The following is a 22,674-nucleotide window of genomic DNA, read 5'->3' as shown; positions in this document are numbered from 1 at the left end:
GTGGGCGGGCGGGTCACCGGGGACACAAGAGTGGTCACAACTCCGTTACCGCTGAAGCGTGAAGGAGGCGGGGGGGTCACTGTCCCGTTCTCTCTATGTTGCTGAATGCTTGAGATAGTCCATCACCATGTTTTTAAAATGAATAGGATTTAAGGTATATAGTAGCCCTAATTTTATTGTCCCCTCTGGCAGGTGGAAGTCGGTGAGGGCATCGACCCCAGGGTCCTGACTCAGTCCTTCTGGTGCCATAAATACGGGGACACAGGAGGGGGGGACTTGTCACAGTGCTGAGGCCCCTGCCACTGGGACCCTTCATTCCCTTCCCGGCTGAGCAAGTCCTTCACCATGGGCTGGCTGTTCGGGCAGCCCATCTCAAGGTGGCCTCGGAATAAAATGGACTTTGTGCCAAGAAGCCTTTGCCAAGTGCCCAGAAACCTCTCCCCATCCCACGCCACCGTGAACAACTTACAGACGGGGACGTCAGCCAGGCCAAAGAAGAATAACCAAGCCAAGCTATCAGACTCCTGATTAGTTTACATTCTGGCAATGCAAACATATCAGGAGCCAAAGACTTGGGTGCAAGCTCATGGCCCACCTGTGACCCCTATGAATCATTTCAAGGCACGGCACTTCATTTAGGTGGTTGCTGGGGCAGAGAAGATTCTAGATGGCCAAAACTTATCTCTTCATGATCCAAACAAACTCCTTTTGATGGAAACCTCTGTAAACACACTTCCCTTTGATGTTTCAAATATAAAGCAGGCAGACACCATGGAACAGCCATTCAGGGCCAGGCCTAGAGAAGGTTAGGCTAATTGAGAGAAGAGAAACAAAGGAAAAACTGAAATAGGGAAATGAGAGCAAAACCCAGAGAACCAGGTTGTGGTGGACAGTCAGGCGGTCTCCCCCAAATCCAGAATGATCAATCAGTGAGTGATCATTCACTCATTCATTCAACAAACCCTGAGCATCACCTCTGCACCCAGCACTGTGTTAGACACAGGAAAAAACAGGATGAAAATGCACCATCCCTGCCCCCCAGCTACAAACTCTGGTTAGCAGTAAGCTCCTAACCCCCTTGACTGGGGGTATCAAGGAGGGCTCCCTGAGGAGGTGATGCCTAGTGGCACTATGGATGTGTACATACTTCCCTGGACAGAGTTCCGGGGCAGCGTGGAACCGCCGGCATCAATTGGAGACCTTTGTGTGCTAGGATCCCTTGGCCTTGCAAAGGCAAAGTGGTCTCTCTGCTCAGAGGTACTCCATCAGGACTGGGGGGAAAGAGGGTGCCAGATACTTCATGCTTCCACAGGTGTAATCTACTAGTACCCAGAGCCAGAATCAAGTCTATCACTGGGAAACAGTTTTGACATTTCTTGTAATCTGTTATGACAACACTTCCTGGCTTGAGATGAAGATGGTCCCATCGATGCCATCTACGTATGGAAAGTTGGAAGCAAGTTTAAGAAACTCTGACTGGCAACCTCCCATGATCCTTTGTGACAATGTGCTATTCTTGCACAGAGATGGGCCACTCCAACACTGGAGTGAAGCAGGAAGGCACCTGCTCCACCATCCCCCAATTTGCCAAAGAATGGCTCCATTCTCAACAGAAGGTTTGGCTGTGTGTCCCTCCCTGATCATGGTTAGTGGTTTTCCTCAGAGCATCAGCTGTATGGGAGGTGAGAAGATGTGAACTGGGTTCTGAAGGATGAATAGGAGTTCACCAGGCACAGTTGCTGGAGAAGAGAATCTCCAGGAAACAGCATGTGCAAAAAAGCACGAACAGTTTGGTTCTCCAGGAGCAGAGGACAAATACCAGATCTTGAATGGTTTTTCTTGCACTAAGATTTGGACTTCTAGAGAACCAAATGGCTAGATCAGACTTAATTTTTACAAATGTTATTCTGGCAGCATATGGAGAGGAGATTGAACAGGAGCCATTTAGGAAGCAAGATTAATCCAGACACCAGTGCTGGGGGCTTGAACAAGGGCAGGAGCTGGGGGTGAGGTGGGAAGGGTCAGATCTGAGGAAAGAGCCGATGATTCATTCGGAGCTGACCATGAGGCAGCAGGGAGTAAGGTGGGGCCAGGTTTACACACGCAGCGGAGTCCAGGTTGCAGGCACTGGGCAAGATCCCACCCCAGGGCAGAGCCGAGAGCCGACTCCCAAGGCATTTCCCACCTGGGCACTGGCAGGATTACTGTCCTGAGCAGAGGCCAGAACAGGGCCCGAGAGGAACAACAGCGGCAATTCCTGCTTCCTCTTTGCTTCAAGTCCTCTCTTCAGCAGTCTGGCCTGTTCTTTGCTGGAACAGGAGTGCAGCCGTCAGACGCCAGGCCGGCAGAGGGATCAGCCATGATGGAGCCCACGGCCCTGGTGTATGCAGGACAGCGCAGGACCGGGGGAGGGACAACGACCCACCCAAGGTCACCCAAGGTCCCAGAGCGGAGCTGAGCTGCAGCAATGCTTGCGGCTTCGGCTCCAGGGCTGTTTTCTGTTGCAGGATGCCATGGCTTTCTGAGTTTGATTTTGACCTGGGTGGAGAATCAAGCCCTAACACCAGCCATCCTTCATGGGTGCCTGAAACTACACCCATTCGAATCACTCCTTCAGGGCACTGAATTCTCTCCAGGAAATGAGAGCATGAAATTCAAGTGTGTTTGTGTGTGTGTGTGTGTGTGTGTGAGAGAGAGAGAGAGAGAGAGAGAGAGAGAGAGAATGAATCAGCCCGGGAAGGCAGGGCCCACGTCGGAATGCTGGGGCTGCTGGGAAACAGGAAGGCTTCTTCTGTGCAGTTGACACAGTGCCTGGTAAACACGGAGTGAGCTGTAAAATGTGCCTTCCTCCTCTGGAGACATACGACAGGACCCACGAAGTCCAACAGAGGGAAAGATTAACAACGACCGGACGAACTGGGAAGGTCTTTTGGAAGAATGCACATCTGCGCCGGGTACTCAACAGGACGAGCTCTGGGGGGGGTGGGGGGACGTGGGGGAGGGGTGGGCAGGTGGAATGTCAGGGAGAACACACAGGTGACTGGGTTCCTGAATGAATGCAGAGACAATCGCTGGGCTCTGCACCTAAGGCAGAGGCTCCCTCCGTGCCCACGGCGGGCACTGCTAATGAACCACGGCCCGCCTTCCCACCCATCCTGCACTTGACCTCCAAATTCTTTTTTGCCAAGTGCTCCAGACAGCCACTAACAATCGATCCACGTGAGACCACGTGATCAAGTCTCGTGAGCTCTCCGATCTGCGGGAGGAGAAGGAGAGAAGACGAGGCAGGTCTGGGTGCCAAGGGCCAGGCTGAGAAACTTCTTCCTCCGGCTGTTTGGCGATATTCAGAAACTATCATTCATTGGTTTAAGTGTGGCCACGCTTTTTAAAAGAGTCCTTATCTCGTAAAGAAACATACTAAAATATTTATGGATGGACCAGGGCAATGTCTGAAATTCACTTTAAAATACTAAGTCCCAGGGTCGCCTGGGTGGCTCAGTTGGCTAAGCGTCTGCCTTCGGCTCAGGTCATGATCCCAGGGTCCTGGGATCGAGCCCCTCATCGGGCTCCCTGCTCAGCAGTGAGTCTGCTTCTCCCTTTTCCTCTGCCTCTCCCCCTGCTTGTGCTCTCTCTCAAATAAATAAATAAAAATATTTAAAAAATAAAAAAATAAAATAAAATACTAAGTCCCAGAGAGGGAGGCGGGAGAATCAAGAGGGGGAAAAGGTAATATCTGTCACATGGGTAATATCCATGTCACAGAGCATTATTTGTCCATAAAAAAGGAATGAAGTGCTGATCCACCCTACAACATGGATGAACCCAGACAACATCCTGCAAAATGAAAAAAGCCAGACACAAAAGGCCACATATTGTATGATTCCATTTAAATGAAGTATCCAGAATGGTAATCCATAGAGACGGAAAGCAGATTAGTGCTTACTGGGATTAGGGTTGGGGGAGGCACGGGGACAAACTGCTACCAGGCGTGGGGATCTCCTTTTTGGAACTAGAGAGAGGTGACAGATGGACAACACTTCGAACATGTTAAATGCCACTGATTTGTAGACTTTAAGATTTATTTATTTGAGAGACAGCACGTGCACGCGAGCAGGGGGAGGGGCAATGAGGGAGGGAGAGAGAGAATTGCAAGCAAACTCCACGCTGAGCGCGGAGCCCAAAACAGGGTCTCTACCCCACGATCCTGAGATCATGACCTGAGCCGAAACCAAGAGTCAGACCCTTAACCGACTGAGCCACCCAGGCGCCCCTGATTTCTACACTTTAAAGTGGTTGATTTATGCACTTTGTTTAAAAAAAGGGTTTGCCCCAAAATAAAATAATTTGCTTTCCCAAATAAAAAAAATCATTAACGTGTGAAGATGAAGAGTCTGGAGGGGGAGGACCCCTTTCTCCTCTAGGTACCTCCTCTGGGCGGCCCAGGAACAGGGGTGCAGAGAAACAAGGTGGGGAACCCACCTGGATGTCGCAGGAGTCACATGAGCAGGTGTGTGGCAAGAGCATGGCTCTCTGAACACCACCAGTTACCGAGGCCGTAGTTATTATCCTCATCAGTATGACCATCCTCCTAGCCACCTGCTAGGCTCTGACCTGACCGAGCTCTGGGGTCAAATTCAGACTTTCTTCCTCCCCCAAAGAACCAAGACAATTAAAAGAGAAACGGCCGTGGCAAAGGCTTTAACTGGCTGGAGCAGAACCAGAGTGACGAAGGTGTCCCTGGTTACTGACGAAACATTTCCAAGTTGAGCGGGAGGCGTGGCGCTTTCCTGTCTGCCTGGGGCTTGGCTCGCCATCCAGGAAACCACCTGCTGCAGGCCCATGTTCAGCGGGAACCCAGCAGCCTAGCAATGGCTCTGTAAACAGATTCCTCTTCCTGCCCACACCAATCTGCATGCTACAGCTCCTTCCCTTCTCAGAGCTGCCTGACAACTAGGACTGCGGGCTGCCCACGCCAGAAACACAAAACCCGGCCACCCACGTCCTCCCTGGAAATGTCACTGGCCAGAGTAGCCGCCTTTCATCCCCAGAGGCTCCTGGTTACAGGCATGGCCAGGGCTAATCACTTTTGCAAATAAACATCAACCCAACCAGAATGCGGGCGAGGGAGGGATGAGGCAGCCCGGATGAATCTGGTGTGGTGGGGGGAACACGAGGGGCTATCACCCTTCTGCAAAGCAATCTGGTCTCTGTCCGGAGCCCCAGAAATCAATTCCCATAGCCTGTGACCCAGTATGTCTGCCTCTCGGTGTCTGTCCTAAAAGGTCATCAGAAACGGGGATGAGAGGCAACGTGCAGGGAAATGCATCATCACAGCATCTATAGGAAGGAATGGAAAAGCAGAGAACTGAATTGCAGACGGTGGCTAAAGACATCGTAAGGAGAATTCTCCCGTAGCCACAGGACGATGTTCACCCGACATTTCAGACCTGGGAAAATTCTGAGAGCCTAACATAACATGAAAAAGAGTAGGGTCCCAAATTGTACATGCGACCAACTGAAATCGCGAATGGTGACTAGGAGCATTTATCGTGAGCTCACTGGGTACCCGTGCCTGGGGCTGGGCTGCGTCTAGCCTTGCCGCAAGCCTGTGAGAAAGGTCTAACCTCAGGCCCATTTCACAGATGAAGGGGTGGAGGCACGGAGAGAATACATTAGCTCGACAGCACTAGGCCCTAAGATCACTAAGCAGTGACTTTGGGACCAGTTTGCAGGTCCAGAATACAGCGTGTGATGACATTTATGTTAAAGCCATCAACACATTTAAAGGAAAAAAACAGCCTGAAGAGTCAATGTATCAAAACATTAATGGTAGTCATCTCTGGGTGGTGCCATGTGAGATGATTTTTATTTTCAAAGTTCTTCATATGTTGGGTATTTTCCATATTTTATCCAGGGCACAAGGACTACTTTTAAAACCAGAAACCATGCTATTTTTATAAGGCTCCAGAGATTTCATAACCTTCCCTAGAATGGTTTAAATAACAACAACACAAACAAAGACCAGTAATGCGAGGAGATCTGCCCTCCCAGGGCTCCCCCTACCCCCTACCCCTGGGCAGGAGGAGCAATAACCGTACTGTCTTACACATTGATTTTCCTTCCTGGGAAACCATGCCCTTGACTTTAAATAGCTTCAGGTCAAGAGCCTGAGAACAGCTCTCCCCTTCCGCCTTCTCAGGGGGTACGGGGGACCCTCTGCACCTGCTCTCTGGATTCCTGGGCTGGTGGCAGGGCAGGAGGTGGGGGTCACCGAGCTTGTGTCCCCCACTAAAAACACCAGCTTTCCCAGAAGCCAGGATTTTCTCTGGGAGCTAGAGAGAAATCATCAAGGATTAACACAAGCAAGCTTGGGAGGGCAAGATAAGGCTGGGAAAGGACAGGCCTCTGGGAGCACAGGATACCAGCGGGGGCGTGGGGAACAGGAGGTCCGGAGTCTGTGCACCTCCAAGGACATGGTTAATTCAACCCCAGCGCCCCCAGCCAACGACTGAACGTGACCCAATAGGGGCAAGCAAGCAGCAGGAAAAGGGGTAGGTAAGTGACACAGAGCAGAAGGCAGTTTTGCAAGTAGTCTCTCATGGCTGTGAGAATGAACATAAATGTATTTGAGAGATGATCAAAATAAACAAATACATAACACGACAATAATGACGTCACAGTGAATGCGCTGGAAGATACTTTTCTTTCTCTACCCCTACCCTATACTCCCACGTTTTCTCTAATTTGTCTTTAAATCAGATCAAATAAACATACATGTTTCTGAAGCCCTCCTGGGAAGTCTGCCAGGATCTAGTCTTCACTGTCTTCTTTGGACCCGAGGCCAGGAGCAGTTTCCAGTGGGTTCTGAGTGCCTGACCTTGCAGGCAGGAGGAAACCATACAAACCCCAGCACCAGCGCACAAGGGCAGAACCAACGCGGTGCGCTGCCCCCGACGGGGCCCCGTCTGGTTTGTGATATGAAGACATAAATCTGTGGCAACAACAAATCTCCTGGCTGAGCTTTCCCTGTGAGCCTGAGAGTGGGCTCCAGGCCCCTCCCTCCCTCCTTGGGGCCGTGAGACCAACCTACGGGCTCTAGAAACCGGGCCTGGTGTTGGAAACGGCTAGAAAGGAGGCAGCGGAAAGAGAGAAAGGAAAAAGCCCACTCCCTCCTTGGTCTCTCCCCCAAAGCTGCAGCTACAGCTTGCAAAATGCAGGCAGGGAAGGAGCCAGTCCCATCCTGGCTGGGGGGGGGGGGTGGGTGTGGGCCACAGACCAGAAAGCAGGTGCTCTCTGCACCCTGCATGGAAACAGAGGGATGGGATGCTGAGGGGGCGGGGGGAGGCAACTCCCCAGGCAACCCCTTCCCCAAATGGCCAGGAGAGTGGTCAGCCTGCCTGCTGAAGAACTGAAAATGAACAGGTAGGAGTCACCCATATTTCTAGAGGTATCTGCTAAGCAAATGTTCCTGGCCCCGGACTAGGCTACGGTGATAAGTAAGATGCATGGCCCCCTGCTTGCCATGGGGAAGCAAGTATGAATCAAGAAACCCAACCACGGGGATGCCTGGGTGGCTCAGTCGGTTAAGCGTCTGCCTTCAGCTCAGGTCATGATCCCAGGGTCCTGGGATCGAGTCCCGCATCGGGCTCCCTGCTCCGCGGGGAGCCTGCTTCTCCCTCTGCCTCTGCCTCTCTCTCTCTCATGAATAAATAAATAAAATCTTTAAAAAAAAAAAGAAACCCAACCACGGAATTACTGTGATGGTTGCAATAAAGGAGAAGAAAGCTAGGCTCCTGGGGATGAAAGCCCAGCGTGCCTCTGGAAGGAGAAGGGATGGGGTGCTTGGCTGGCATGCACGGGGTGGGCCCTGCACACAGCCAGCGCTCAGGGACCTATGGGGAGTTGACGCAAGCCCACCAGCTTTTGGATGGAAGGATCAGGAGAGCAGAAAGAACCTGGAGACAGACCTGCATCCACGTCCCAGCTCCCTCTCCCTCACCAGTCCCTTCCAAGCAGCGTGAGCTTGTAAGTTACTTCATGGTCTATAAAAACACACAGAAAGACACTCATTTTCAAGTGCCCTGTTGAAGAGGAGAATGTAAGCCCCTGTAGGACTCAGTCTCCACTTGCACATTCCCTCCCACCAAATTCACACCCCCGTCCGGGAGGCCAATCCCTCCATAGGCTGCATCACTGGGCACCCTCATCCTCTGGCCACCCACTGGGTTCAGCCCATGGGTGATGCTGGCAGGACCGCTGGGCAGAGGGGGCAGAGGACTGATCCCACTGCTACTACCCTCACCTCCCCAGCTGTGGTTTTGGCCAGGGCTGCATTCAACCACCCTGGCCCCTAGTTCCTGCCAGGGGACCCCTCACCCCCTCTCTGTGCCCACAATGACTCCCCACTGCTATGAGCCCCCCTCCCCTCCCAGTGCTGCACGCTCCCTGCAGGGGCCCTCCTCCTGCCCCCGCCTCGGAAACAGCCCTTCTTCCAACCCTGCACTCACTTCTGTGAGTCCCCTGCTGGGCTCCTGCCTGATCAAGCCCTGTGACAAGCTCGATCCATCTGGTCATGATGGGAGGGTGGAGGACATGGTGGGGGCGGGAAATGTGTTCAGGCTGCAAGGCTCACAAGCTGGTTAGTTCAGTCTCATGTAAGGAGTTGGTAGCTGGAAAGGCTAAGCAGGAGGCTACAATCCGTTCTGAGGTCAGAGCTATCTCGACAAACACTGCAGTCCTGCAGGCCGGCACTGGGCCAGGTGCTGAAGATGGGGGGGTGACTAAGAGCCTCTACTCCTGAGAAATGGCCCGGCAGAGGCGACACATGGGTAAACAAATGTCCATTGCACAATGGGCTATGAGTATGAGCAGAGCCGGGGACTGCAAGGGGCGGGGCTGTTAGTCTGCATTGGGGTGGTAATCAGGAGAGGCTTCTCAGAAGTGACACTGGGCTGGGCCTCTTTGAATGTGTAGGAGTTTGCAGGGCTGAAGGAGCACTCAGGGCAGAGGGGAAAACGTGAGCAAAGACAAGGAGAGGAGAGGCCTCAGGGGGACAAAAGTCAGCTTCTCGTGTTGCCCAAAGGACCAGGTCATTGAAAGTGACAGCTGGCCACAACAGAAGAGCAACCGGCAAACAAATCCTTGCCCCAGGACCTTTGCACTTGCTGTTTCCTCTTTCCAAGGTACTTTTCACTAAAAAGCTTTGTATAGCTGCTACTTCTCATTGTTGAGTAGGTTGAGATGGAGACAAAGAAAGCGCAAGCTGGGTGGATGTGTCTGCAGGGAAGGCAGGGCTGGGGGCAGGTCTGGGAAGCCCGTCTGGGTGCCGCCCATGCACCAGGTGGAAGGCTTGGAAGCTCATTCTTTAAAAACCGGTTTTCTGATTAGTAAAACTCAACATATTGTTCGTAGAAAAATTAGGGACTACGCAAAGCCAAGAGAGGAAAACATCAGACGCCCACTGGTCTGCCACGGGGAGAGAGCCTCTGTCCCCAGCCTGGGGTCCAGCCAGGGGCTTTTCAAGGCGGCAACCTGCTCCCCTCCCCTCTGCTGCGTGCATGAGTCACAGAGAAAAGGCACCTGCGGCTATCAGATGTGACCATGAGCGACTCGGGCCCCTCCTCCCACTGTGACCACCGGGGCGCTGACCACCCCTCCCCCAAGCACGGCAGCCTTGTTCGGAGGCAGGACAGGGGGTTCCTTCCACTCCCAAGGAAGAGGGCATGACAGATCCTGACACTGAAGGGGGGCTGCTCCGTAGAGCAGACCCTCAGCCAGGGTGAGTGGAGGCCACAGAGCCTGTGAAGGCCACGGTCAGGACAGGTCAAGGGGAGGACAGGCCGCTGCAGACAGGTGCCAGGCACTTCCTGAGTGGATATGTCCAGTCTCCTCAAGCAGGCCTGGCGTCAGGCCCGTGATATGGGGAAAAACAAAGCAGAAGCTCAGAGAGGTTACACAGCTGGGATTCACAGCACCCTGTAAACTCAGGGTCAACGGCAGCCCCCCGCCCCCCAGCCCCGCACGTGCAGGACTTATTCTGAAGACCAACAGTTCAATGGCAAATGGAATAAATCCCACCATGACCTCATCTAGATCATTCCCGATGGACATAGCCCACTCTCCACCTTCAGCAGCATTTCCCTCTGCCTGGCATGGTCCCCTCCCTCCATCTCTACTGCACTGCTATGCTTTCAAGAGGGCATCAATTTCGGGGAGCCCATGGCCCCCTGTAACATGTCTGCCCATCCTGCCTCACTGCTCACAGTCAGTCCCTGCACGGAGCCGTGGGTACCTGCGGTTCAGCGAGGGAGCCCAGGCTCTGCCCCACGCTGCCTGGGCTCAAATCTCAGCCTGCCTCTCACTGACCGTGCCACCTCTCTGAGCCTCTCAGTGCCTCGGGCTAAACAGGAATGACAACAACATCACTCCAGCTCACCAAAAGGCACTGAGCTCGGGGCACTACAGAGGAAAGCTCGCGGTGATACCAGAAGCTAGGAGCTTGGTCCTGCGGGCCTATTAGAGTTAACTGCTGGGTAAATAGGTTTGGATGGCTGGATTCTGGGTATCTTCAAAGTGTGTGCTCTCTGTATGGTATTCCCTGAAGTGTCCCCTTAGTGACCAGAGGCCACTTAGAGAAAACACAGTAGGAGTAATAAATATGGTTACCATGGGGAAACTAAGTGCCCCGGGGGGGGGGGGGTATTATAATCATCTTGTTTAATTCCCATAACAAGCAACAGCAGAAGGACTTGTGCTCACTTTACAGAAGGAAAATAAGACCTAAAGAGCTTTGACACTGGTCCAGGGCCCCACAGCAAAACCATGGCAGAGCTGGGAGCTGTGGTGGAAACCAGGGGTTGCCTTTTCCATCCCAAATATCCATTCTCTTTTCTCTCCATAGAACTAGAGCCCCATTCTTAGGTGGGCACCACAGGTTCTACTTCCCGGCCTGCCTCAAAGTTCACTGCAACTATGTGACCAAGTGCTGGCCAATGAGATGTCAGCAGAAATGCCAAGAAACAGCTTCTTGAAACTTCCGTTAACAGAGATCTAGCACTCACCCCTTGCTTGACCCTTATTTATTGTCCCTCCCTCCACCCTGCTGCCTGAAACACTAAAGGTAATGGCTGGAGCTCTAGCAGCCACACTGGATCATGAGGCCAAGAGCTAGACCAGGAGATGGCAGCGTGGTGAGCTAAAGGAAGCCTGGGTCCCTCAGATTTTGTGGTGCACAGTTGCCCTACCAGCTTTGGATTGCCTGTGCAGAAATGCACACCTGTTTATGACACTATTATTTGGGGCTCTCTGTAATGCACAGCCAAACCTAATGAAGACTGATCCAGAATCACCCCTCAGTCGGCCTCTCTTGGAGGTGGAGAAGGCAAAGGCAGGCCGGTTAGTGTGCTCCCAGGGAGGGCTCTGGGCTTGGTGCCTGCTGGGGGCCAGAGTGAAAGGGTGGTTGCCAGACTCCTACCTGTGGCTCTCCCTGCAGGTCTCACTTTACTAGGCTTGAAAGAAGTCTGCAAAGTCTCATTTACAAGGGAAATCTATGCCCGGGGCTCAGTGGGGTTCCCGTGGCTTTTACGAGGAAGAGATTTCAAAGGTCAGTTTAGAAAGTGCTGACTTACATCAATGGTCCCAGGACCAAGAAAGGCCACTGTTGTGCAGTGTCCCATTTCAACAGACACGCCAGCCTCCTGAAAACAACTGTGATAAACATGAAAACAACTGTGATAAAGAGACTCTCCGCTTGTTAGTGGTCTCTCTCTCTCTCTCTCCCTCCCCCCACTTTTAAAGTCAGATTTATTGAGGCCTGACTTACATATAGTAAAATTCACCCTTTCTTGTATACAGTTCTATGAGTTGTGATGAATAAAATTGAGTAACCACCACATTCAAGATACAGAATAGTGTATCCCCCAAAAAAGTTCCTTTGTGCCCCCACTGTAGTCAATTCCCTTCCCCACTCCTCGGCCCCTGACAACCACAGGTCCATTTTTTTTTGTCCTATAATTTCCGCTTTTCCAGAATGTTCTATAAATGGAATCCCATGTAGAGCCATCAGAATCTGGCTTCCCCCACTTAGCACGTTTGGGCGATCCACCCTGAGTCGTATGCCCTTTCTCATGGCTGAGCAGGACTCCTCTGTGGGAAGCACCACGGTCTGGAAAGCCGTTCACCAGCCCGGGGACATGTGGCTTGTTTCCACTTTTTGACTACTGGGAATAGAGCACACACAACAATGTGGGACTATATATAGAGAGAGACAGTGTTGTGTGTGTGAACATGTTTCCATTTCTCCTGGGAAATACCCAGAAGGGGGATGATGGAGGCGAACTGGAGCGTGTGTATCGCTTTATAAGAAACCACCGAAGTCTTCCGAAGAAGCGGGACCATCCTGCATGCCTGCCAGCAGTGAGGGCGCTCCGGGTGCTCCCCGCCTCACCAGCCCTTGCTGAGAACTACCGTAAAGTCAGAGTGTTGTAGATGCCAGTGATCATCCCTGCCCCAGCCCACCTGACCACCACCACCACTGTGCCCAGCTCCCGACTGGGACCCGCCTGCAGCTCGCTCTCCTCTCCCACCACCACCCCCCAACGGGTTTGGTACCCCAGCTAACCACAGAGCACGAAGCCTGCCTCTCTCTTGTCATCATGGACAGAAAGACCTGCCTGAGGCAGAGCTAGCTGATGGATTCTGTTCAGCCTGCACCAGGCAGCCCCCCCCACCTGCTGCATCATAGGAGCCCCCCTCTAGCCATCAGGACCTTCTCCCGCCATCTTGTCTGCCACCCCTGAAGTCAGGCTGGGCCATGGAATCAGAGATTGCTCATGGGGCCACACGGCCGCCGGCCCAGGGGCCCCCGACAAGGGAGGGTCACTCGGGCAAAGAGATGGTAACCTCGGCGAAAGCAATGTGTCTCCCCAACTTGTCAGCCCCCTCCCCAAAAACACACCATCTGTATGAGGGAGAAAGAAGCTTTCCACCCAGGCTAAGGAGATCTTGGGCCTGAACACTGGGCCAAGTGTAAACCAGGAGGATCCCTGGTGAGCAGGCACTGTTCCACTCAAAAAGGTGCATTTAAGGGGCACCTGAGTGGCTCAGTCAGATGAGCGTCCGACTCTTGATTTCAGCTCAGGTCATGATCTCAGGGTCATGAGATCCAGCCCTGCACTGGGGGGGGGGGGGGTCCGTGCTCAGCGGGGAGTCTGCTTGAGGTTCTCTCTCTCCCTCTGCCCCTCCTCCCCCTTGTGCTCACGTGCATGCTCTCTCTCTCAAATAAATAAATGTTTAAAAAATAAAAGGTGCATTTATACCTGCAGGGAGGGGCAGCAGGCTTGGCGCAGGCTAACATAAAACGGAACAGGATGCACACAGAGAAGCATATCCGACCTAACCCCCCGCCCCGTGACTTGGGTGTCATCAACCTCACTTTGCAGAAGAGGGAAGAGAGCCCAGAGACACACAATAACCTGCTTGGGTCACACAGCCCGAGTGGCCAGTTTGCGAGTCCATCTCAGCTTTCCCGACTCCAACATATCTTTGGAAGGAAGCTTATTTTAAAAGCTCCTATGTTACCACCAGGTTCCAGGTATTTTAATGCCTCACAAAAAGCCTTCCAGCACCTTCTAGAATTCATTCATTCATTCATGCAAATGTTTATTGAGTGCCCTCTATGTGCCAGAAGCTGTTCCAGACACTTGGGACACATCCATGAACGAACTAGACCAAATCCTGCCTTGGCAGAACTTACGGTCTAATGAGCCAGTGGGTGGAGCCCCCTGGGAGACCTGGGCTGCCCGGGGTCCTCCCCGTGGTTCCCCCTTTGGGTTCTCTCTCAACCCAAAGAGGCTCGCCCAAGTCAGGAGTGAACAGCCAGGGAAACCCAGAGCCCACAGAGAATACTCTGGGTTTCCTGGTGCCCAGCCCCATTGAGATCCACATCAGAGGGGAAGTGCTCTGAAAGCGGGAGCGACAGTGCTCCCCGAGCACACGCCATTCCGTGCCTTCGTTCTGCACTCACTCTGCACCAGGCACTGGGGACACAGGGGACCACAACAGAACCCCTGCCCGGGGGGACTCACACCTCACAGAGCAGAGCTGTCAAGACTCGTTAGGGGGCAGAGGGCTAAGTGCTGGGGTGCTGGAAACAGGAGGTGGAGAATCAAGGAAGGCTGCCTAGAGGTGGTGAGCGGCAAAGGTAGATAGACGGGGCGTGGAGGGAGCAACATTCCTCACCCAGGCTTCATGGGGCCCTCTCTGGCACTGTGAGGAAGATAGGCCAAGCAGTTCAAACCTCCTTCTCAGCTGAGGAGACCGGGACCGGGAGGCCGGTCAGGGTCTGGTGGCTTCTCGGCAGCCTAGAACCAACAGCTGCTGGTTCTAGAAGGGCTGCTTTGCATTGGGCCTGGTTACACGCATGGTGGGCATCAGCACCACAGTTCTGACTGGGGTAGCAGAATTTCCCCCATTTCTCGTGAAAAAGGGCCTTGTGCAAAGTCAGGCGAGGAGCCAAGATTCAAGGCCTGGCTTCATGAGGGTGGGGGCCCAACACCCAGCATGGCCATCCCACAGACCTGGGTCTCCCCCTGCCCTCCACGGGCCCGTCAGGCCTCAGCTCCCACACCAAGTCCCGCGGGCAGGAAGGGGCAGGAGGGGGCTTAACGCACCCCACCCCCCGAGTTCCGAGGTCCTGTCCATCCACTTCTGGGCGGGAGACAGGTCCCCAGAGCTGGCAGTCCTGGGCAGCCTGCCCTCGCCACTCTTCTCTAGGATAGCGGACCAAAGCCCAGGGACCCTTCCCTCCCACCCTGTGAAGCTAATGAGCAGAACTTGGACTGGGAAGGGAGAAAGGGGAAGGAGCACGCTGATCTCAACTCCCAGCAGCGCTGGACCAGGATGCCGCCGCTGGGCTGGCCTGTGTCCTTCCCGAGGGGGAGCTCACCCCTCCGCTGGGGGCTGATGCATGCAGGTACTTAGTGCGAATCATATTTTGTGAGCCTCAGTTTCTTCCTCCGGAAAATGGGGGAGATGACAAAAGTAGCCCTCTCCCAGGATAGTTGTGATATGCAGGTAATCTGTTCACAAAGTGCCTGGCAAGTTCTCGCAAGCAATGAAAACAGCCTTAGGCAGGAGCAGAGGGGATGAATGTGCCCAGGGGTCATCGATCCATCTTGAGGGACCAGTAGTACCTGGGGACCGGCTAGGCATGCAAATTCTCAGCCCCAACCAGACCTACTGGGGTGGGGCCGGACAGCTGTGATTCAGCAAGCCCTCCAGGCAATTCTGATGGGCCTAAGGCAGGGTTTCTCAGCCCCAGCAGGGTGCACATTCCGGGCTGAGTCATTCTCTGTGCTGAAGGCCGTCCTGTGCATCGTAGGATGTTGACAGCATCCCTGGGCTCCCCCCACCAGATGCCAGGAGCATCCTCGCAGCTGTGACATCCAGAAATGTCTCCAGACCTTGTCAGATGTCTCCTGGGGGCAAAATCGCCCTGCGCTGAGGACAAGGGACCTCAGGTTTGAGAACCACTGTTCTCCAGAGCACGAGGCCGACACCCTACCTCCAGGAACTTCCAGGGGAATTGATCTGAGGAGCAGTACAGGGTTCGGCCCAGGCCCCAGGGCTCTGTTCTGTGATCCTCCTTATCCCACAGCACTTGCTGACTATCTCCCCTCCTTCCCTCTCCCCTCTGGACAACCCCCTTCCTCAGAGAGCTGACCCCTGAGGCTCTGTCCAGGCGGGCCACCCTGGGGGGGGTTGCTTTCATCCCCAGCTCTCCCGGGACCACCCTAAATCACCTCCCCCCCGCCCGACCTCTGCCAGATGGGGAGGGGCTGGGAGGAGCCCAAGATTCAGTTAGACTGTTCTGTTTCATCTTTATTTCTGGCTCCCACTCGCTCACTCATGACATGGAAAAGCACAGAGCAGAGCTCAAAGGGGTAATGGATACAAGTGTGGAAACAGGAACTCAGGAAAAAGACTGGAGGGACGATACAGAAATCTGGGTGGCGGAAGTGTGAGGGTGGGGGCCCCAAAATGTGGTTACAGGACTTGTATAACCACGTGAAAACAAAACCAGCAATTGCTACAGACTAGTACCCCAGGGGACACCCCTGCAGACCACACCGCGGGCACCCCGTGCAGTATTGGTAAGTCAAGGCACTACCTTCCTCCAAGTACAGACGAGGAAACGGGCGAGGGCGGTCAGGGGGCTCGCTCTGGAATCGGCGGCTTTCACGGCCTATGAGGGCTCTGTTTTCAGAGAGAACACTCTCTAAGGGCAGGTGAGCCTTCCCTCCCTTCTGCCCTGCCCTCTGTTCTACCCGGCCCCTCGTCACCGCCACCAGCCAGGATGGCCCCACCAGCACCGTGAATCACCTTAGTTTTAACTCTTTGACCTCAGGGTCTCTAGATCTGAGCCCATGTGAGGGAACAGACGGACCAGTGAGGGACCTAAGGCCACTAGAGACAGGATTATGGGTGGGTACTTGACCCATTTGCTCAGAGGCCTCTCTCTGATTTCCCTGCGCCAGGTGCACAACGTCAAAGCTAGGCCTCCAACCCACGGGCCTGGCCTCCAGGACACAGGACGGGACAGCACCACCCTATCTGCCCTGCAGCATTCCATCACCTGCTGTCTGTCATGAGGGTGACAGGTGTCAGCTACAGAAGGCCCCTACTAGGTGTGGGGGCCTGATGGATATCCTCGTATCTGAACAACCCCACGAGGAGGCCAAGAGTCACTTCCAGTTTATAGACGAGGCATTTGAGACTCAGAAAGGTGGACTGACTTGTCCAGGGTGGCAGGTGATGCTGGAACAGCATTTCCTGTGATGGGGTCAGAGGTCAGGTAGGAGAGGAGTCCCCCTGGAGAGTCTCAGGGACACACATGGGGCAAGTAATTCAGAAGGGGGCTTGGGGCTCAAGGACATCGCACGGGAAGAGGAGAAATGCAGATGGAAGCATTAAAAGGTCCTTAGAAATCACAGTCTCACCGAAGTCCTGCTGAGTCAAAACATAATGCGAGCCACACAAGTTATGCTGCAAATTTCTAGTAGCCATATTGTAGGAAGTCAGGTGACGCGGGTGAAATTCACTTTAACAATGTACCTTATTTAACCGACTATATCCAAAGCATTTTCATTTCAACATGTAAGCAACATTTAAAGACCACTAATGAGATGTTTACATCCTTTTCTCATGGTGGGTCTTCAAATGTGGCGCATGCTTCCCACTCCTAGCACATCTCAACTTGGATTAGACGCAAGTCCCCGGGAGCCTCAGGTGCGTGGTGGCGACCACAGAGGACAGCGCACATCGAGGTGCTCAGGGTTCACTGCAGATACTGAGGTCAAAACGGGGGACTCAATGCGGCCAGAGCCACAGGCTTGTAAACCACGCTGTAAACTCAGCTTTGGTGGGGGACTGGTGTGGCTTAGTGGACAGAGCACAGGTTTTGGAGCAAGAAATATCCAAAGCCAATTTCTGAACCTGCAACTCTAACCAGCTGTGTGACCATGAACTGTGTATTGGACCTCTCTGAGCCTCAATATCCTATATAAAAAAATGAGCACTTCCCCTCCTCACACAGTTTATGGAGAATTAAATATAAAATCCCCAACAGAGTTCTTGGCACACAGTAAGAAGTCAACACGGGGACATAATGTCATATAGACGATGACTGTATGGCCATCACCATCTACATTTTAGTCCTTCCCAACACAGAAAAATGGTGCTTGAACAGAGCAGCCCCTTCTGGCTGAGGGACAGATCTGTGTGGCCTGGGACAGGGGCAGAAAGAGGAAATGAGATGACATGGGGAGAGGAGAGGACACACCCCCAGGGCACTAGACCCTCAGGGCTCGCTGCGCCCCAAAGCACACCGAGGAATAAGACAAAAGCCACCCCGGCTCCGTGGCCCAAAGCCAACTGGTGCGCTGTCAGTGGTGGGGAGCAGGTCTTCAGAGCTGAGCCTATTGAAAGGAAGTGAATCACAGCCCTTTTGATCCCTCTGATAATGGCCCAAAGGCCCATGAGCTTCGTTGCACGGAAAAAACCCAGAAGCTCTACCTCCAACTCCAAAGACACACCCATCTTCACCCAGGGCGGGGCTCAAGGGCTCTGCACGACAGGTGCGCGGATCCAACACAGACCCTGTGGCAATCTTTGTGGGCCCCGGTCGGTAGACCTGCGTCTTTGAGCCATGCTCCTGCCCACCTCAGCCTCTGGATGAGTTGACCCCTCGGCATGGAATGTTCCTCTCCCCCTTCCATCTGGCTAATTTCCATTTATTCTTCTCATCTCAACTGAAAATGTCACCTCGTCCCAAAAGTCCTTCATGACGCCTCTACAGGGCTCCCTTGTTAGGCGCTCACCATAGTTCCCCATCACGGTCATCGTTATATCCCAATGGGACCCTGGGGACTGACTACCTGCCACCGGACAGAGGCAGGCCTGGATCTCGCTGGCGCCTGGGAGGGCGCCCGACACCAAGCAGATACTCCATAACTACCTGCTGGACGTCGTCCTTGCATGAAGTTAACTCAGGAACCAGAAGGGCTCCACTTGGTCTGACACGGAGAGAAAACAGGCAACATTTTAGAAAACAGAAATAAAAATTGCAGCTTCTGCACCTGATGCAGTAAGTAATTTTCCATGGAATAATCCAAAAGGGTCAGGCATTATTGCATCACTCTGCTGGATTCTTCCGACAGCTGGAGAGTACTTGGTTATAATGGACACAATTCACAGAATGACTATTACATCAACTACTGATTTTCCAAGAGCCCCAGAGCTGGAGCTTCATATCAAAGAGTCTTTTGAGTGAGGGGCACATGTAGCTATGACTCTTGTGCATACACAAGTGGAGACAGCTCTGGAGAAGTACAGTTTCCCCCTTCATTTGCATCCATGGTACCCTATTTGTCTCAAATGGGTGGTTATCACTCCCGGGGAGAAATGTGGAGGGAGATTTTGATTGTCACCTGATTAGCATTTTGCAGGCTCACTCGAGGATGCTAAACCACCTGCAACATTTGGAACATCCCATCCAAGGAAGACCATCTTGCTCCAAAAACCAATAGCGTCCCCCCTACTACTCACTCACCGAGGAATGCTGGCCACAAGCCAGCCTAGGCCATGTCCCCAGGGTGAAATGGTGGTGGGGGGAGGAAATGAGTCAAAAAGGTCACTTGATTATTAATGAGCACCCACAAACACTGCTCCACTCTGGTCCCCTTTCTCACCCAGGCTGGACCACTCACCTTCTGAACACTCGGGCACATTCCTGCCTCTGCACCTTGGCTCACACCAGCTTCCTCGCTCACCTAGAGGGTCATGCCGGCTCATCTCCACCTACCCGTCCTAAATCCCTTCCCAACACAAGGTGCGACTATCTGCATCTTGCTGGATGGCTCAACCCCAATCATCTCTCCCATCCCCAAAGGATGCCAGGCCTCCAACCAGACCACTGACTTAGTGTCAGCTAGTGCCCTGTGGTCCTCACAGCATCATCCCAAGTATAGACACCAATCTGACCTTGAAATATGGACTAAGCAATCGATTCATTCACACGGTTCAGGTGGACCCCTATCAAAATCTCCATCACCATACCAAAAAAGAAATTGCTCTTCTAAAGAAAGAAACATTTACTTAAAATGTCCTGATGAGCGTTGGGCACTGGGCATTCATGACTTCACTGAGTCCTCCAAACAACCCTGGGAGAGCATTCCTATTATTAAAGTCACATTACAGGTAGAAAAGATCAAAATTCCACAGGGACCCATAACTTGGCTAAAGTTCCACAGGCACAAAGCGAAGGAGCTAAAATTCAAGTTCACACCTGGCCTCAAACACTTCTTTCCACTGGAGATCAGGCAGGCTCTCCTTTCTCTGCTTTTGTTCTTATTCATCAACTCTGTTTCCTCTATCAGGGCTGTAGGATAAAAAAGCATCAGGGGGCCTGGAGGGTCATGTGTTGATTCTGCCTTTCCTGGTTATCTCCAAGGTGCTTCCACGGTGTTCCACCTCCTGGATAATACAACCCACTCAAAAATCTAGAAGATCAAGTACAGTCATCCTGCCAGTGTCTCATGGAGGCTCAGGCAGGATAATCTTTACTCTTGCCAAGAAGAATAGCTTAACTTTCAAAGCTTGGCACCAGCCAATTCTCCCCTAGGTAGCCTGTGGCTTTGGGCTTCGGATGTTTTATAAAAGCAGGCAGGGCTCCAACATCAAACAATGTAAAAACCAAACAACTCGTTCCTTCCCTGGTTGGTTTTTCTCTCCTGAGGGGCCAGTGCAGCCCGTGGATGGCACAGGCTAAGGCTCTGCATTACGCCCCACAGCAAGTGTATGATGATTAGCACTGGGGGGGGGGGGAGGGGGGGGAGGGTTGGGGAGGGAGGGGCAGTGAAAACCCCGCCCGCCCAGCCGAGAGGAGCCTTTAGCCTGCTGGCTGGGGATTTGAGACCTGGGAGGACATCAGGGGCAAGTTTGTTAGAGGAGGTCCCTCTGTTCCTAGAGCTGCACCCCTACCTGGACCCCTGACCCCCAGGCCTCGAAACTCCAGGTAACCAGAGTGTGCGGCTGGGAAAATAGCCACCAAGGGTGACCAAACCCCTCTGCAATTTCCCTGATCTCTGCTGGTAACCAGTATTCGGCAGCAGTCTCTGGAAAACAGTCGAAATGGAAGGGAACACAGCCAGGCAAGTATACTCACACTTCAAACCTTCAAGGCTGGGGTGGACGCAGCACGTGCTGGCTTCCTCCCCGGCTACTCCGAGACACTTGGAGAGGCGAGGGAGTGACTTCCTGCAGAACAGAAGTCGGCTTTCTACTCAGCACGGGCCTCTGATTTTAGTCCATCTCGGAATCCTACTAAAACCTAGAGTAAAGGGGCCTTGTTTGTGACATGCGCTATGTATTTAGAATATAAATCCACAAGGACGGAGAGAACAGAAGGAGGAAAAACAGCAGCAAAATCCCAAAGGGTGGAGAGAAGACAGACCTGTGGTAACTGATTAGCATCTCGAGAAATCCACACCTTAATGTGGCGGCGAGGAAGGGAAAAAACAGCCCAATTTACAGCCCAGAAGTCTCAAAGGTTCTCGGGAATTAGTGGTGACAGGTATCTCTGGACATGAGGCTGGGGCGGGGAAAGGCAATAAGATGATGATGAGTCTCTTTATCCCCTCCCCCATGTCTGCTCGCAGGTGACGGTCCCACCCTCCATCAGGCACAAGACCGGAAGTCTGTTTTATAAAGAAGATAAAACAGAAGGTCTGAGTGTGAATTGAGCTGAAAAATGGCACAGTAAGTGATTTCTACACATTGGATGCAGAGGAACTCCTCACCCCTAATGCCTCTCCCTTCCTCCAGCTCCCAGACCCCCCACCCCTCACCCCAGCACCCTGGCCTGGACCCTCCAGACAGAAGACTGGCAAGACTCTCTTAATCTGACCAGCCAGGAGGAAAGACCTCAGGATACTGACATAGGGGTTCCCCATGACACAACCCAGCAGGGCGCCCATCAGAGAGACTCCCCTCCAAGAAGCCCCGCCCCCTGTGCTCCGAGCTCATAGAACACCTTTCAGTCCCCAGCTCTTAAATATGAGAAAACAATCAAGGACTATGAGCCAGCTAAACAAAGAAGCCTCTAATGCGAAAGCTCCAGACCAAACCAACCCACGTAAACAAAGAACACGGCAGATATAACATAGACCACATGGCACATCCAATGGCTCTGTGCCCTTTGCCTCCAACAGCTCATGCCATCATCACAAGTCTTGAGGCAGGTCTCAACATTATCACTTTCATTTTACAGACAAGGTGTTTGAGGAATAACAAGGTTGAGTAACTTGCCCAAGCTCACAAAGCAAGTGAGTGGCAGAGCTGGGATTCGAACCAGGCCGTCTGCCTCTGTGCTCTTGCTGTTGCCTTTCAAAGCACCACCTCAGCTGTCACCGTCCACCATTAATATTCCCAGCGTGTAGAAGGTACCGCAGGCCTGAAATAAGACTTCTCTAAAGAATAAGAAAGAGCGCCCGTAAATTAAGAATGTGGCAGATTAAAATACAGAATATAAAATTGATGAAATCTCCCAGAAAGCAGAGCAAAAAGCAGTGGGGATGGAAAATAGAAAATTAGAGGATTAGTCCAAAAGGACCAATATCCAAATAAAAGGAGTTCTAGATTAGAGAAAACCATTAGCAGAAATCATGATTTTAAAAAAAAACACAAGAAAATTTCCCAGAACAGAAGGACACAGTTCCAGAGGGAAATGCCTCCCTAAATGATCAGCATGGAGAGACCAGCACCCAGGCAGGCCACCCTGAAGGCTCAGGGCACTGGGGACAAAAAGAGGATCCTCTAAGCTTCCAGAGAGATCAAAACAGGTCACAAAAAGGATCGAGAATGGCTTCACACTTCTCAACTGCCACCCTGGGAACTAGAAGACAATGGAGCAAGGCTCCATTTCCAAAGGAAAATGATTTCCAACCTTGAATTTGATACCCAGCTAAACTAGCAATCAAAAGTCAGAAGAGAATAAATTCATTTTCCCACGGGCAAGTTCTCAGAAAATTGGCCACTCAGGCACACTTTCTCAGGAAGGATGTGCCCCTGTATTCAAGAGACTAAAGAGACTTCAAGAGACAGGAATGGGAGACTGAA

At 52.6% G+C, this 22,674-nt stretch overlaps 1 protein-coding gene across 3 annotated transcripts in view; it reads right to left on the bottom strand.

The window, feature by feature from the left end:
• CLMN (calmin) overlaps nt 1-22,674 on the bottom strand; it is a 109,377-nt gene that overhangs the window by 74,012 nt on the left and 12,691 nt on the right. Inside the window, exon 1 of one of the 3 annotated variants that reach the window (XM_081829991.1) lies at nt 6,775-6,925. The exons of the other annotated variants lie outside the window; for them this stretch is intronic. The gene's annotated coding sequence lies outside the window, so the exon portion shown is untranslated. Of the gene's footprint in view, nt 1-6,774; nt 6,926-22,674 lie in introns of those variants that run through there. 3 annotated transcript variants of the gene reach the window in all.

The sequence above is a fragment of the Leptonychotes weddellii genome, chromosome 9 (assembly GCF_054177405.1).
Source record: "Leptonychotes weddellii isolate Sample4059 chromosome 9, ASM5417740v2, whole genome shotgun sequence".
In the NCBI taxonomy this organism is placed as follows: Eukaryota; Metazoa; Chordata; class Mammalia; order Carnivora; family Phocidae; genus Leptonychotes; species Leptonychotes weddellii.
The sequence above is the reverse complement of the archived record's forward strand: the minus strand, read 5'-3'. Positions and strand labels throughout refer to the sequence as shown.